The sequence below is a fragment of the Oncorhynchus mykiss genome, chromosome 12 (assembly GCF_013265735.2).
Source record: "Oncorhynchus mykiss isolate Arlee chromosome 12, USDA_OmykA_1.1, whole genome shotgun sequence".
NCBI lineage: Eukaryota > Metazoa > Chordata > Actinopteri > Salmoniformes > Salmonidae > Oncorhynchus > Oncorhynchus mykiss.
The window spans coordinates 11,966,141-11,984,347 of NC_048576.1; the positions used below are offsets into that span (position 1 = coordinate 11,966,141).

Genomic DNA, 18,207 nt, shown 5'->3' on the forward strand with positions numbered 1-18,207 from the left:
CACCAGAACCTGAAATATATGCTGTTTTTACACAAACATTTGTAAACAACGTAAAAGTAAACAAAGGCTGTATAAAACATGGTTAAAACTATAATTTTATATCATGGATGATCAGTCCTTGCATCCATAGCTCTCGCTATGAATTTGAGAGTGGCTACATTTCTCCAAGCCCATCCCTCAGCCTCTTACCGAAACAGAGGTTTGGTGTGCACTTTGTTATTGTTTCAATTAAGGAATCTAGCTTTAATCTATGCAAAGAACAGACTGAAACATGATAATGTGGAACAAGAGAGAGAGAGAGAGAGAGAGAGACATGTATCAGATGCTTAGTAGGCTCTGCTCACACTTACTGTGGAGGCCAAACCACACGACTAACAACATTGGACACTTTATGGAACACAAAGCCTTCACTATCTCATCCTGGAAAATCCCAGGACTGAGGTCATCTGCCTTTGGCCTAAAGAGCAGGAACCTGGACTTCACCAAAGAAATTAGAAATAAAGACATTGTCATCCTACAATAAACATGGTATAGAGGAGATTAGAGGTTGACCGATTATGATTTTTCAACACCGATACCGATAATTGGAGGACCAAAATAGCCGATACCGATTAATCGGACGATTTTTACTTATTTATTTGTAATAATGACAATTACAACAATACTGAATGAACACATTTTAACTTAATATAATACATCAATAAAATCAATTTAGCCCCAAGTAAATAATGAAACATGTTCAATTTGGTTTAAATAATGCAAAAACAAAGTGTTGGAGAAGAAAGTAAAAGTGCAATATGTGCTATGTAAGAAAGCTAACGTTTCAGTTCTTTGCTCAGAACATGAGAACATATGAAAGTTGGTGGTTCCTTTTAACATGAGTCTTCAATATTCCCAGGTAAGAAGTTTTAGGTTGTAGTTATTATAGTAATTATAGGACTATTTCCCTCTATACCATTTGTATTTCATTAACCTTTGACTATTGGATGTTCTTATAGGCACTTTAGTATTGCCAGTGTAACAGTATAGCTTCCGTCCCTCTCCTCGCTCCTCCCTGGGCTCGAACCAGCAACACAATGACAACAGCCACCATCGAAGCAGCGTTACCCATGCAGAGCAAGGGAAACAACCACAGGCTCAGAGCGAGTGACGTTTGAAACGCTATTAGCGCGCGCTAACTAGCTAGCCATTTCACTTCGGTTACACCAGCCTCATCTCGGCAGTTGATCGGCTTGAAGTCATGCTTGTATGCTTGTATGCTCAGTCAGATTATATGCAACACAGGACACGCTAGATAATATCTAGTAATATCATTAACCATGTGTAGTTAACTAGTGATTATGATTGATTGTTTTTAAAAGATACGTTTAATGCTAGCTAGCAACTGACCTTGGCTTACTGCATTCGCATAACAGGCAGTCTCCTTGTGGAGTGCAACGAGAGCGAGGTAGGTCGTTATTGAGTTGGACTAGTTAACTGTGAGGTTGCAAGATTGGTTCTCCGAGCTGACAAGGTGAAAATCTGTCGTTTGGACCCTGAACGAGGCAGTAACCTCACTGTTCCTAGGTCGTCATTGAAAATAAGAATGTGTTCTTAACTGACTTGCCTAGTTAAATAAAGGTATCCATTTTTATTTTTTTATTTACAAAAACACACAAAAAAAAAAAAAAAAAAAAAAAGGCAAATCGGCACCCAAAAATACCGATTTCCGATTGTTATGAAAACTTGAAATCGGCCCTAATTAATCGCCCATTCCGATTAATCTAGAGGAGATTAATCCACTGGTTGCCCTCTAGGTTACAGAGAGCTGGTAGTCCCATCCATGTCTAGAAAATCAAAAGGAAATGATCTCAACAAAGAAAAATATCCTCCTGTGTGCTACCTATATCATCCCACTACTAGAATCTCCATACCTTAACGAAGACAGCTTCTCTCCATCCTGGAGGGGGAATTAATCATTTCCAGGCCCAGGGATATGTTCTAGTCTGTGGCGACCTAAAAGCCAGAACTGGACAAGAACCTGACACCCTCAGCACACAGGGGGACAAACACCTACCTGGAGGTGACAGCATTCCTTCCCCCGTGGCACAACTACAACAACATAACCAAAAAAAACGAGTCACAACACCTGCAGCTCTGTCGCACGAAGGGCATGTACATAGTCAATGCTAGGCTTTGAGGGGACTCCTACGGGAGGTACACCTATAGCTCATCTCTTGGCAGTAGTACTGTAGACTACTTTATCATTGACCTCAACCCAGAGTCTCTCAGAGTCTTCACAGTCAGCCCATTGGCACCCCTATGAGATCACAGCAAAATCCCAGTCTACTTGAACAGAGCTGTGCGCAATCATGAGGCATCAAAGTCAAAGGAAATTAATAATATAAATAAACTCAGCAAAAAAAGAAATGTCATCTCACTGTCAACTGCGTTTATTTTCAGCAAACTTAACGTGTAAATATTTCTATGAACATAATAAGATTCAACAACTGAGACAAACTGAACAGGTTCCACAGACATGTGACTAACAGAAATTGAATAATGTGTCCCTGAACAAAGGGGGGGTTCAAATCAAAAGTAACAGTCAGTAACTGGTGTGGCCACCAGCTGCATTAAGTACTGCAGTGCATCTTCTCCTCATGGACTACACCAGATTTGCCTGTTCTTGCTGTGAGATGTTACCCCACTCTTCCACCAAGGCCCCTGACATTTCTTGGGGGAATGGCCCCAGCCCTCACCCTCCGATCCAACAGGTCCCATGGGATTGAGATCTGGGCTCGTCGCTGGCCATGGCAAAACACTGACATTCCTATCTTGCAGGAAATCACGCACAGAACGAGCAGTATGGCTGGTGGCATTGTCATGCTGGAGGGTCATGTCAGGATGAGGGAGGAGGATGTCTTCCTAGTAACGCACAGCATTGAGATTGCCTACAATGACAACAAGCTCAGTCCGATAATGCTGTGACACACCGCCCCAGACCATGACGGACCCTCCACCTCGATCCCGCTCCAGAGTACAGGCCTTTGTGTAACGCTCATTCCTTGGTCGATAAACGCAAATCTGACCATCACCCCTGGTGAGACAAAACCGCTCCTTGTCAGTGAAGAGCACTTTTTGCCAGTCCTGTCTGGTCCAGCGACGGTGGGTTTGTGCCCATAGGCGACGTTGTTGCCGGAGATGTCTGGTGAGGACCTGCCTTACAACAGGCCCTCAGTCCAGTCCAGTCCAGCCTCTCTCAGCCTATTGCGGACAGTCTGAGCACTGATGGAGGGATTGTGCGTTCCTGGTGTTGCCAAAACTATAGATTGTTATTTTTTTTTTACCCCTTTTTCGTGGTATTTCGCTACACTCGCATTAACATCTGCTAACCATGTATCAAATTTGATTTGATTTGATCCAATTGTTGTAGTAGCTACTATCTTGTCTCATCGCTACAACTCCCGTACGGGCTCGGGAGAGACCCAACCAACTGGATGCGTGCTGTGTTAAGAAGCAGAAAGTTGAATGGTTTGGTTCATCAACCTTGCTTCCTGACTCTATACTATAGCTTAATTGACGCATATCTCACAGTAAATGATCCAGTAAATGATCCGCATCCAGTCGCACCAATGTGTCGGAGGCTACACCGTGCACCTGGCAACCTTGGCTAGCGCGCACTGCGCCCAGCCCGCCACAGGAGTCGCTGGTGCGCGATGAGACAAGGACATCCCTACCGACCAAGCCCTCCCTAACCCGGACGACGCTAGGCTAAGTGCGTCGCCCCACGGAGAGCCTGGGCGCGAACCCAGGGACTCTGATGGCACAGCTGGCGCTGCGCCCTTAACCACTGCGCCACCCGGGAGGCCAAATGGCATATGTACTGGCTCAGACAATATTACAGTAAATGAGATATGCGTCAATTAAGCTATAGTATAGAGTCAGGAAGCAAGGTTGATGAACCAAACCATTAAACTTTCTGATGATAACAGATTATCACTTTGCTGCAGACAAATGTATATGTATCTGTGCCTTCTGTAATGTATTTTAAATTGTCAAATCAAATCAGACTGCTTTTATGAGTAATATATGTATATTTTTATGATTTGTCATGGTGAGCTAGTCGAACTGAAAGGATCCTTTGGAAACGCTTTCAATATCTGATAGTGTTTTTAAAAATGTGTTTAATAAAGATTAATGCATACTTGAATAAATGAAATATATACTCACGTGTTTAAAAACAATACGCTGCTTATCATTTTATCTATTAAATGTCTTGCGCAGCTGATTCCATTTGTTTTTGTCATCCACCCCTGTAAATGTCATTCGCAAGTGGAGAAAGAAAGTCTACATTCCCTCTCCTCAATTACCTTTGACCTTTTTCAAAAGTAGGTGAGAGAGGACAGAGGAAATCACTGAAGCTGGAGACTTATACAGTTGAAGTCAGAAGCTGACATTTGCTGTCGTGGAATACGCTGTTTACATACTCTGTTTACATACGCTGTCTTGGAACTTCTAATCAATAATGAGGGGAGACAAGTATAAACAACATAGGACCACGCAGCCGTCATACCGCTCAGGAAGGAGACGCGTTCTGTCTCCTAGAGATGAACGTACTTTGGTGCGAAAAGTGCAAATCAATCCCAGAACAACAGCAAAGGATCTTGTGAAGATGCTGGAGGGAACAGGTACAAAAGTATCTATATCCACAGTATCGACATAACCTGAAAGGACGCTCAGCAAGGAAGAACCCACTGCTCCAAAACCGCCATAAAAAAGCCAGACTATGGTTTGCAACTGCACATAGGGACAAAGATCGTAGTTTTTTGAGAAATATCCTCTGGTCGCTCAGCAAGGAACCAACTACACAGCACAGTACCAGAGAACTGTTAGACAAATAGCTAGCGCCACCCTGTGGCTGTTGAAGCAGCCCTGTGTGGATAATGAAGGCATTCAAGGTTTCTTCTTTCAGCACATTGACGACTACAGCTGGTCTCAATTCAATCTCTACCTACCCCTTGGCCCTAATATGGACATCTTTGCCGATCTGAAGGGTCTGGATAGATATTAGCAGTGTAGAGGTGAAGTTTCCGCCATACAGAGCTGCAAACATCAAAGGTTAGGTCCATGGGCAGTAGGTGGAGGGAGGCCTTTGCTGAGCCACTGAGGCGTTCTGATGCTGCTGCAGGGCACTGTTGGCTATGTAGAACAGCTACTGTAGCTGACGGCCTGTCACCATGAGCGGGCACCATAGACATATATATTAACCCTGGGCAGGCACCATAGACATACATATTAACCCTGGGCGGGCACCATAGACATACATATTAACCCTGGGCGGGCACCATAGACATACATGTTAACCCTGGGCGGGCACCATAGACATACATATTAACCCTGGGCGGGCACCATAGACATACATGTTAACCCTGGGCGGGCACCATAGACATACATGTTAACCCTGGGCGGGCACCATAGACATACATGTTAACCCTGGGCGGGCACCATAGACATACATGTTAACCCTGGGCAGGCACCATAGACATACATGTTAACCCTGGGCAGGCACCATAGACATACATGTTAACCCTGGGCAGGCACCATAGACATACATGTTAACCCTGGGCAGGCACTATAGACATACATGTTAACCCTGGGCAGGCACCATAGACATACATGTTAACCCTGGGCAGGCACCATAGACATACATGTTAACCCTGGGCAGGCACTATAGACATACATGTTAACCCTGGGCAGGCACCATAGACATACATGTTAACCCTGGGCAGGCACCATAGACATACATGTTAACCCTGGGCAGGCACCATAGACATACATGTTAACCCTGGGCAGGCACTATAGACATACATGTTAACCCTGGGCAGGCACCATAGACATACATGTTAACCCTGGGCAGGCACCATAGACATACATGTTAACCCTGGGCAGGCACCATAGACATACATATTGTGCTTCTACACCTGCATTGCTTGCTGTTTGGGGTTTTAGGCTGGGTTTCTGTACAGCACTTTGAGATATCAGCTGATGTAAGAAGGGCTTTATAAATACATTTGATTTGATATTAACCATGGCTGTGCGCCTCAGGGAGTCAGTGAAAGTGACTCCAAACGAACCCTGATTACAGTATCACAGGGCATACGGTATGCACATACCTGATTACAGTATCACAGGGCATACGGTATGCACATACCCATCTATTTACCCTGCTGAATTACTGAAATGGATCCTACGGAGGGATTTAATGTTCTATAGCAGGAGAGAATCCAGATGAGGAAAACTGGAAGGATCGTTATCGGCAACATAAATAAATATGAACACAATTCGTAACAACAATGAAAGGCACATTAAGGTACGAATAGGAATCAAGACTGAGTGCAATTTTGGAGGAGGGTCAGAGAGAGAACACTCCACCAACATAGCCTACAGACAGGTATCTTGGCATACCAAAGTGCCTCGGAGACACGGGTGAGAGTGCCACATAATCATACATGGTTCATTCTTGAATTGTGGTGGCATGTGTCCCTTTGCAACCATGAAAAACTGACAAATAGTTAGACAATAATAAAACAAATTTGTATTTATTATGTATCCCCATTAGCTGCTGCCAAGGCAGCAAAATGAAGGCAGTTCATACAATTATAAAAACATTACATTCAGACTGTGTGCCCTCAGGTCCCCTACTCCACCACATATATACCGTACAAAATCCATGTGCACATGACTATATAGTGCGTATGCTATCGTGTGTTTATGCTCCATAAACAGGGGACTGTGAATGTGGGGACTGTGAATGTATTGATTCACAGTCCCCGCTGTTCGATAAGGTGTTTAAAATATTTTAAAAAATAGATTTAAAAAAAAATATTTTTGTATCTAATTTTACTGCTTGCATGAGTTACGAGATGTGGAATAGAGTTCCATGTAGTCATGGCTCTATTTAGTACTGTGCGCTTTCCATAGTCTGTTCTGGACTTGGGGACTGTGAAGAGACCTCTTGTGGCATGTCTTGTGGGATATGCATTGGTGTTCGAGCTGTGTGCCAGTAGTTCAAACAGACAGCTTGGTGCCTTCAACATGTCAATACCTCTCATAAATACAAGTAGTGATAAAGTCCATCTCTCCTCCATTTTGAACCAGGAGAGATTGACATGCATATTATTAATATTAGCTCTCTGTGTACATCCAAGGGCCAGCCGCGCTGCCCTGTTCTGAACCAAATGCAATTTTCCAAAGTCCTTTTTTGTGGCACCTGACCACACGACTGAATAGTCATAGGCCTGTAGGACCTGCCTTGTTGACAGTGCTGTCAAGAAGGTAGTGCAGCATCTTATCATAGACATACTTCGCCACCTCTTAGCTACTGTAATGCAAGTCCATTAAACAATGTATTAACAGAAAGTTTTGCAGTATAAAGTATGTAGGGCAAGTAATCACATTGGCTTCTCCCAGTAGTGATGTGTGAAGTTGTAGTGACATTTTGGGGATTTAGAGCTAAATATTATTTTGAATGTTAGAAGATGAAAAAGGTATTTAATATATTGTTTAGATCAATGAAAACAAAGGCTATTAAAAAAATTAATATTTTTTACTACTATATCTGTCCCTCAGTTTTATTTCCTTGGAGTTACCGCCTTAAAAACCACTCATACAAGATATACAAGGACCTCGACCATTCCCTCCTGTGGAAAACATCGGGGGAGAGGTCTTTATTAAATAAAATTGTTAGCTAATCACACTATTTTTTATTATGTCATACATTTGAGGATTCCATTGATAATGTGGTGTGTCTGAATCCAGTGTCACTTGGGGTTAGTCCATTTAAAAAGGGACATAACATTATGAGCTCAATTATTAATCATCTCCCTTTAGTCAACTATTTTCTGGGTTAATGATCTTAGATTTAAGTATCGGTGGCCTCCATTTAAGAAAATCCTCAATAAACAAAATTCTCATTGGTGTTACGACTCCTACTGGTGGCACAATGTTATCCTAACGGTAAATAATAAATACAAATCTAGAAAGAATGTTGTTTTTAATTACGCCATACCCAAATGCCACCGTAATTCAAGAACGACTCTGGTATAAAAATATTGATTTGCTGATATTGGTAAACCCGGCTCTCAACACAGGTCATCTGTACTTGGTCTCCTCCTTCTCTCTTGTCCTCCGATGATTTTTTTGATTTGACCTTTATTTAACTAGGCAAGTCAGTTAAGAACAAATTATTATTTTCAATGACGGCCTAGGAACCGTGGGTTAACTGCCTTGTTCAGGGGCAGAACGACAGATTTGATGATGTCGGAGTCTCCATCTTAAACCTCATCTGGAAAAAGTCTGTCATGTCTGAGTATGTCAAACCTGGGAGTGAGTGAGAAAGTGAGACCATTTCAGGTGGGTGGCTTGGCAACTCAAATACAGCAGTGCAACAAGCTAGCTCACGAAGAGATTACTTGTTATTTTACAACACAGTCAAATACAAAACACTAGAGCATCCTACAAACAGGCTGTGAAGGCCAGAGGGGAAGTCAAACACAATGGAATACTGAGAAGCACTGTGACCTCTGCCCCTGTGTGATGTCAGAGATGACCCAGGACAGCGTGTGCTTTGGGATGCCTTCAAACAACTAAATAACAGCTCAAAGGTCTCCATGATCCCCCATAGACAACAAAATATACACATCAGGGAAATTCTAAATAGGACAACATCATTACTGAGAATTCAGAATCAGAAAACAGATAATACATATAGTAGATTCTAGAATGTTGATACTCAGAATTGAAAGAAACCAGTGGTCTTTAGGCCTGGCTGCCTCAGAAGGTTGCACAGAGAACCACTGCGATGGCACTGCCAATCTTCAGTTATCATAGTACTGTACTTGACAGGCACACAGCACCGGTACCATGATAACTGAAAATGGACAGTTCATAGTCTGAGGTCTAACTCTGAGAGGATTGATGATCCCACTGTCCTCCTGACTGAGACACCTGATGAGAAACTACAAGGTATAAAATGTCAACACACACACATAGAAATATCAATCTAACTGAAAACGGACCGTTCATAGTCGGAAGTCTGGCAGAGGAGTGATGTACTCCTCCTGAATGAGTCACCTCCTGACTGACTGGTATCAGGGGATACAATGTAAACACATGTAGAAACACACACCAACATTCATATAGTCCTCTCTGTAGCTCAGTTGGATCAGCAGTATGTGAAATGTATGCACGCATTAGATAAAAGCATCTGCTAAATGGCATATATTATTATATATTATGTACAAATGTAAACACACACCAACTTACAGTATATGTAGAAACACACCAATACTCAAGTAGATATGTTAAGCAGAAGGTTACAAGCTATTTACCGTTGTGGCTTGGTCTTAACTTATTAACATTAATATTAGGATATTAATTGGTTAGATTACATTTCAACATTTTCTCACAAGATAATTAAATTCAAAATTAAAACAAAATGTGCTCTAAATATTAGTTATTTTTCCATATTTTGTAAAACGGCATTGTTGGTTAAGGATTGTAAGTAAGCATATAAGTAAGGTAAACCTGTTGTTTTCTGTGCATGTGACACATTTTTTTAAATTTTATTTAAAATAAAATAACATTTTAATAAAACTATATTTTGAAGTTCGTAGAAGAATCCAAAGTATTCACCCTAAATGTTTTGCACAAACCGACAAACAAATGACTCTACAAAAATGCGACCAAATGTTTATCGGAATTGACAGAAAATATATTTGTTTGCGTTCCACCTTCAAGTTAGTCCCTGTTTTTTTGCTATGCTTTCAGCAGTTCCTGCTACAGGAGAGAACTTTGGATCGGACATCCTGCCAAGCCGACTGTGAATAAATAAATAATAATAAACATACGTGTATTGGAGAGAGAGAGGTGGCCGTGCAGCGCTTTACATACATGTTCTTGGCCCAGGGTCATGTACATGAGTGACAGGCTCTGAATGGTTGAGTTCGTACAGCCGACCTGAAAGACAGAGTAAAGTGGTGGGGTGTTAGTGTATCAGAAACAACAGCACAACACACAAATGTCACAAGGGGAGCAACTTGATGTCCTCAAAGTGAAAGGCACCGCATGTGGCATTGTGGTCAAGCAGATTAGACTGATCATTTAGTGTTATACTGGTATTCAAAATTCAACATTGACATAACCCAACTAGGAATACTTACAATATTAGTGCTAGTGACACAACAAGTACAGACAGACAGGGTTTCCAGACAGACAGACAGACAGACAGACAGACAGGGTTTCCAGACAGACAGGGTTTCCAGACAGACAGACAGACAGGGTTTCCAGACAGACACAGACTTTTTTAGGTTTTTAGTCTGGAATACACAGAGGGCGGGTAGTCTGGAAGACACAGAGGGTGGGTAGTCTGGAAGACACAGAGGGTGGGTAGTCTGGAAGACACAGAGGGTAGTCTGGCTGTGTGCATCACATGCCATGTCAGCATGCAGTGTCAGTGACTGTGGCCTTTATGCCTAAAATCTGGTCTTCAGCTTGAATATGATTCAATTACTTAACCACTTTATCTAAGAACTAAGGCAACATTGTCTCAAGTCATTCCGTGTTCCATGAGACTACTGGGATTCCAAACTCAGTTTTTTGTCAGAACCAAATATCTAGGATAGGTCTGTCCTGATGAAAACGTAACAGAATCAGGACATAAGAGCTACATTGAAAATCATATTATAAAACACAGTCTAGACCGAGCATTTACAATGGTCATTTTCAAACCATAACATTGCATAAGGAGATCTTCTCTCATGACAAAGTATCCCTCTCCCACTTCAACCAGTCTACAAACCTCCTAATGGGAGACTAAGCAACTGCAGTCACGAGGCTTGGAAACAGCTGCTTAGGTTGGAACCTCAAGCCTCATCATTGAATCATATCAGATTTTCCACTAAAGCCATCAACATAGATAAATAACCCTGACATCTGCTTCCATACGTGTAAACAAACACTACACAACATCAGTTTTAGAGAGAGGTTTTTGAGGTCGCTCATTAAACATGGCCCTGTTCTCAACTGTCATTGGGTGAGACCTGAGGGGAAATGCCTAGAATCCACAACTCCAATGTGTTTTCAGTTGCAGTCATTCTAGCCTTTCAAATGATCAGACCCTGTGACCTAGACATTACACACTACAATGAGTGAGTGGAAAGAAAGGGGGGAAATGTTCTCAATTCAAGCCATTGGCAGTATATTTCGCATCTCCCGACCTGGCCGATATGAAATTTTAAAATTGAATTAGTTCACATTGGAAGCCATTACTTTGATAAATAATTTAGCCAAGAAATGAGGAAGCCAAGGGAGTGATATAATCCCATGCCCAAGAAGCATAGTTGTCTCTGAACAACAAGGGATATATATATATTTTTTTTAAAGTATTCCACTATGTTGTCTGTCATCATGCATAGAAAAATCATCAGAAGCGCAAGGAGACATATGACATAAGGTAACATATGGTCAATTACTGGATGGAACAACCTTGCAATCGGTCTTCAACCAGACATACAACAAACATGCAGATACTGTCAAATAATTTCAAACCGAAAACTTCAAGCTCGCATACTTCATATCATATTTAACAACATTATCATATTCTAAATCAACTGAATTGAGTCAACTTTCAACAGATAAATAACTCACAAAAATAGTCCACCACTACGTACATCAGCTCTCCTCACCGGGCGCTCCTAAATGCAGTGAAGGTAACATAGCTCCCGTTTACTACGACCACTAAGCTAGCTGCCCGCCTGCTGCCAGTTCTACTCATTAGCCACTGAACAAACACGCAGAGGCCTCAAAAATAAACCTTATATGCTTCAAATATTAACCATTCCCAGGAGACCCCAGTGACTCCTCTATCGCCTAGTCTTCTCCTTCCCTCCTCTCGGCCAATGAGCAGACTCTCTCCACGGGCCTAGTTTAGTAGAAAAGAGAACAACAATACTGGGCATTCAAAATGATTCATCAAATTCTCCTGGCTAACTGGACTCACATGCTCTTATGAAGGGGGTGACCAGTGGGAGTCAGGAGGAGTAAATTGGTGTCAGACTCAGTAGCTAATTTAATATTTTTTTTTATAAAGTGCATTTTGACTCTTAAAAAGAGGAGAGTTCTGCATCACATTCACATCGTTATCATATCACCATATAGATGCAGTGACTTAACTTTCAATTCTAATTATAAAAATGTGAAATCGGCATTGGTCAGAAGCGGGAAAAACAAAGGAAATTCACATGAGCACCACAATGCCTACTCCAGCCATGCTCTACCAAGGTTTTCCACCACACAGCTTTCACCTACTACAGTAGCTGTGTTACTTCAAACAATGTGTAGGCAGGATTCAAACCTTCTCAAATGCCTAATTCATACTCTTGGACGAGGTGCTCCCACAATAATGTGATTTGTGCCTCATTCAAGTATTGTAGTCTTCACACGTACACCACACTAATCCCATTACACTACCTTTTCAAACTTTTTATTTTTTGAAAACAATATTTGCTTTTATACTTACAAGATCATCATGCTTGATTGATTGAGCTGTTTAGTATTTTAGTAATGTGGTGCCTGCCTGTATTTCCCTAAAACTTTATTTAGCAATTCATGTCATTGATAAAATAAAAGTAAATGTTTTTGGGGACTTTTTTTTATTTAACTAGGCAAGGGGTCAGTAGGTACCTAACATAACCCCAACTCCATATCCACATACTACCTCAATCAGCCTGACTAACCAGTGTCTGTATGTAACCTCGCTACTTTTATAGCCTCGCTACTTTTATAGCCTCACTACTGTATATAGACTGTCTTTTTACTGTTGTTTTATTTCTTTACTTACCTATTGTTCACATAATACATTTTTTACACTGTTGGTTAGAGCCTGTAAGTAAGCATTTCACTATACCTGTTGTATTTGGCGCACCTGACAAATAAACTTTGATTTGATGTGGATGGAGTGTGTTTCACACAGTAACAGTGCCTTCACACCACTTGACCTTTCCAACATTTTGTTGTGTTAAAGCCTGAATTTAAAATGGATTCAATTGAAATTGTGTCACTGGCCTACACACTATACTTCATTATGTCAAAGTGGAATTATGGTTTACAAATTAATAAAACATTTAAAAGCTGAAAATGTCAAGTCAATAAGTATTCAACTCCTTTGTTACAGCAAGCCTAAATACATTCAGGAATAAAAATGTGTTTAACAGGCAGACGAAGGCAGTCTTGTCCTGACTGATGGGATCCATTGCCACCTGTCAATATCCGCTGTTCAGATCCAGATGACTGAAAATAGTTGCTCCAGCCAGAGATTCCTGTATGACATTGATGTTCGGTAGAGGAAAGGCATCGCTTCAGCCTGAAATCAGTGCATTTCCAGGTTGAAGGGTCAGAGCGCAGCCAATGGGATGGTTCTGACATCGAAACTGATCAGTGCAATGAAGAACATAAAGTCCAGGCCAAGGACCACAGCAAATGCAAAAGCCGGGATCTGGAATAGTCACAGGCAGGGTGATAATCTCATCATGCAGCTTTATCTCCATATCAATCCAGCCCTAGGGATTGGTCGGTTCTCCATTGGCCAAGGACAATGGTCTTTCCTCCCAGGTTCGAAGCTCCTCATGCAGTAATACCATCTTTCTCTAGAGGGGCTCCTGCATCGGGGTGTAAGTTAACCCTGTGTCCATTATGGCTTTCCCTCTCCAGTTCCTAACAGTCAAGGGGACCAACAGTTGTTGAGGAATAGGAATAAGACAGCCAGGGGTCTGAAGGCTTCATGGATGGCCTTGAGGCCGACCCAATTGAATGAAAGCCACCATGCCTGTCAGTCTTCTGTCCTTTGAACATTTTCTGTATCCTGACGCTGGCCATAGAGAGGGCAGGAACCTGGAGGATGTTGGACCTTACACATCCAGCACATCACTGGACTCTTGTCTTGATTCTTGGGCACAAACTGTTGAGACGGTTTAGCCCCAACATTGTTTTTATAAAATTTGGCAGTATGTCCAACTCGCCTCACAACCGCAGACCATGTGTAACCATGCCAGCCCAGGACCTCCACATCTGGCTTCTTCACCTGTGGGATCGTCTGAAACCAGCCACCCAGACAGCTGATGAAACTGTGGGTTTGCACAACCAAAGAACTTCTGCACAAACTGTAAGAAAAAGTCTCAGGGAAGCTCATCTGTGTGCTTGTCATCCTCACTAGGGTCTCGACCTGACTGCAGTTCAGCGTTGTAACCGACTTCAGTGGCAAAATGCTCACCTTCGATGGCCACTGGCACTGTACCGGCCAGATAGCGTGTATAGCATTGTGTGGGCAAGCGGTTTGCTGATGTCAACGTTGTGAAGAGAGTGCCCCATGGTGGCAGTGGGGTTATGGGATGGGCAGGCATAAGATACAAGTGGAACAACACAATTGCATTTTATTGATGGCAATTTGAATGCACAGTGATACCGTGATGAGATCCTGAGGCCTGTTGTTGTGACATTCATCCGCTGCCATCACCTCATGTTTCAGCATGATAATGCACGTCGCAAGGATCTGTACACAATTCCTGGAAGCTAAAAATGTCCCAGTTCTTCCAAGGTCTGCATACTCACCAGACCTGTCAGCCATTGAGCATGTTTGGGAAGCTCTGGATCGACGTGTACGACAATATCCAGCAACTTTGTACAGCCATTGAAGAGGAGAGGAACAACATTACTAGGCCACAATCAGCAGCCTGATCAACTCTATGCGAAGGAGATGTTGCGCCTCATGAGGCAAATGGGGGTCACACTTGATACTGACTGGTTTTCTGATCCCTACCTTTAAGGTATATGTGACCAACAGATGCATATCTGTATTCCCAGTCATGTGAAATCCATGGATTAGGGCTTAATTTATTTCAATTGAGCGATTTCCTTATATGAACGGTAACTCTTTGAAATTGTTGCATGTTGCATTAATATTTTTGTTCAGTGTATTAATGGTGTGTCCATTGTTGTTCCACTTGTTCAGTGAGCACAGAGACACCTCTCCCAGTCTGTCTGGGCAGGGTAACAGGAAGATGTTGAGGGGAGGGTAACCTTGGAGAGGTTATATGCGATCCAGAAGCCTGGGGATAAGGGAGGATTCTCTCCAACTCCTGAATCCTGGTCAGAATTTCCATTGGGCATGTCCACATTGACACTGTATGGGGTTCCAGTAAAATACACAATTCAACAATATTGTGTGTATGTTGTGTGTTCATAGGTGCTTTTCTCCAAAGCTGTTTGGGCGCCAGTTGTGTAGCGGTGTTAGAGATTGCCGGTAGTTCTGTAGCGGTGTTGTTAGAGATGGGCGCCATGCAGGTATTTACCCTACCGATATGAAAAGAGTAGGAGAGAAAGTACCGGTACACCACACACACACGACTGGCTAGAGTGTAGCCTGTTTGCTAAATATCCTGTCTCTCCAATGGCTAAGACACACCAGAAGGAAACCAATCAACAACACCTCATACAATAATAGAACAACTCAGAGGTGACTTCATAGAGGCAACTGACAACAAAGAACCCAGACTTCAGCAGCTGAGAATTTTAAATAATCGGTATTATTTCCAGAGGGACGAGTGAGTGGGACATGAATGTGTGTGTCTGCCTGCGTAGACCAAAACAAAACAGGCCTTAAATGTCCGAAAGTCTCCGTGGCCAAATCACAAAATTCCCACTTAAACTCAATCCAGTTGAAACAATAATTAAAAATAAACAAACTTAATAACAACCTCCTCCCTTAAAACACAATGGTCAATAAATTCTGCAGTGCAAAACCAGAAAAACGGGGAGTGCAGCGCATTGAGGGAAAATATTTGGTGGAAAGCACTGGAGAAAGAGAATAAGAGAGTTTGGGGGGGGTTAGCTGTTGAAGGCTACTCCAGTGTTGAAGTTATATTTGTCCCTCTGACACACGCTTTGGTTTGTTTGAATGTCTCCCAGAAGCTTCACAACAATGTTGCTAATCATCCACGAGCTCTATGGAAAGAGCAGTCCCAACAGGTTCCAGTAACACTGGTGACCTGGTTGAAAACTTTAAAAATAAAGAATACTTCTGTAAGAGTTGTATCCAGAGTCAAAACTGCCGCGCCAACCCCGAGAGCTATCACACAGCAACGAAAGATAGATATTTATGTCATCCTTCCTGACAACTGGTGCACTTTTAAAGCGGCAGCGCATGGTGAAGGCTCCGTGCAGGATTTTGCCATAAAGTCACATACAGTAGCAAGAAAAAGTATGTGAACCCTTTGGAATTACGCAGATTTCTGCATAAATTGGTCATAACATTCTATATGATCTTCATCTAAGTCACAACAATAGACAAACACAGTGTGCTTCAACTAATAACACACACATCATTGTATTTGTCTTGTCTATATTGAATACATCATTTAAACATTCACAGTGTAGGTTGGAAAAAGTATGTGAACCCCTAGACTAATGTCTTCTCCAAAAGCTCATTGGAGTCAGGAGTCAGCTAACCTGGAGTACAATCGCTGAGATGAGATTGGAGATCTTGGTTAGAGCTGCCCTGCCCTATCAAAAACACTCACAACATTTGAGTTTGCTATTCACAAAAAGCATTACTTGATGTGAACCATGACTCGAACAAAAGAGATCTCAGAAGACCTAAGATTAAGAATTGTTGACTTGCATAAAGCTGGAAAGGGTTACAAAAGTATCTCTAAAAGCCTTGATGTTCATCAGTCCACGGTAAGACAAATTGTCTATAAATGGAGAAAGTTCAGCACTGTTGCTTCTCTCCCTAAGAGTGGCCGTCCTGCAAAGATGACTGCAAGAGCACAGAGCAGAATGCTCAATGAGGTTAAGAAGAATCCTAGAGTGTCAGCTAAAGACTTAAAGAACTCTCTAGACCATGCTAACATCTCTGTTGACACGTCTACAAAATGTAAAACACTAAACAAGAATGACGTTCATGGGAGGACACCACAGAAGAAGCCACTGCTGTCCAAAGAAAAACATTGCTGCACGTCAGAAGCTGTTCCACAGCGCTACTGGCAGAATATTCTGTGGACAGATGATACTAAGGTTGAGTTGTTTGGAAGGAACACACAACACTATGTGTGGAGAAAAAAAGGACAAAGCACACCAACATCCAAACCTCATCTCAACTGTAAAGTCTGGTGGAGGGAGCATCATGGTTTGGGGCTGCTTTGCTGCCTCAGGGCCTGGACAGCTTGCTATCAGACAGATTTCCCAAGTTTGTCAAGATATTTTGCAGGAGACTGTAAGGCTATCTGTCCGCGGATTGAAGCTCAACAGGACATCACCCAGAAGTTGGGTGATGCAACAGGATAATGACCCAAAACACAGAATAGCATGAACAGAAGAAAATACGCCTTCTGGAGTGGCCCAGTCAGAGTCCTGACCTCAACCTGATTGAGATGCTTTTGCATGACCTCAAGAGGGCAGTTCACACCAGACATCCCAAGAATATTGCTGAACTGAAACAGTTTTGTAAAGAGGAATGATCTGGTCTGATCTGCAACTACAGAAAACATTTGGTTGAGGTTATTGCTGCCAAAGGAGGGTCAACCAGTTATTAAATCCAAGAGTTCACATACTTTTCCCACCCTGCACTATGAATGTTTACACGGTGTGTTCAATAAAGACATGAAAACATAATTGTTTGTGTTATTAGTTTAAGCAGACTGTGTTTGTCTATTGTTATGAATTAGATGAAGATCAGATCAAATTGTATGACCAATTTATGCAGAAATACAGGTAATTCCAAAGGGTTCACATACTTTTTCTTGCCACTGTAAGTTTCATGGACTCACTCTGTGTGCAATAATAGTGTTTAAAAAGAGTGTGCAAAGCTGTCATCAAGGCAAAGGGTGGCTACTTTGAAGAATCTAAAATATATTTTGATTTGTTTAACACTTTTTTGGTTATTACATGATTCCATGTGTTATTTCATTGTTTTGATGTCTTCGCTATAATTAAAATAGTAAAAAATAAAGAAAAACCCTTGAAGGAATAGGTGTCCCAACTTCTTATATTATATATATAATTTTAATAGCAGGACACTGTAAAGTCCATTATCCCACCGAAGAGTATAAATTAGTCTGTTTGAGAAGGTTTGAATTCTAAGCAAACTGATTACACTTTGTTTGAAATACAATAGAC

General features: G+C 41.9%; 1 protein-coding gene across 4 annotated transcripts in view; it reads right to left on the bottom strand.

Annotated features, from left to right (window-relative positions):
• Window positions 1-7,188: 7,188 nt before the first annotated feature.
• LOC110536975 overlaps window positions 7,189-18,207 on the bottom strand; it is a 31,502-nt gene continuing 20,483 nt past the window's right edge. For 2 of the 4 annotated variants that reach the window (XR_002475537.2, XR_005034872.1), the window contains 2 exons: window positions 9,888-9,996; window positions 7,189-8,358 (listed from right to left, as the gene is read on the bottom strand). The gene's annotated coding sequence lies outside the window, so the exon portion shown is untranslated. Of the gene's footprint in view, window positions 8,359-9,887; window positions 9,997-11,685; window positions 11,801-18,207 lie in introns of those variants that run through there. The other 2 variants (XR_002475536.2, XR_002475541.2) reach the window with 2 other exon arrangements.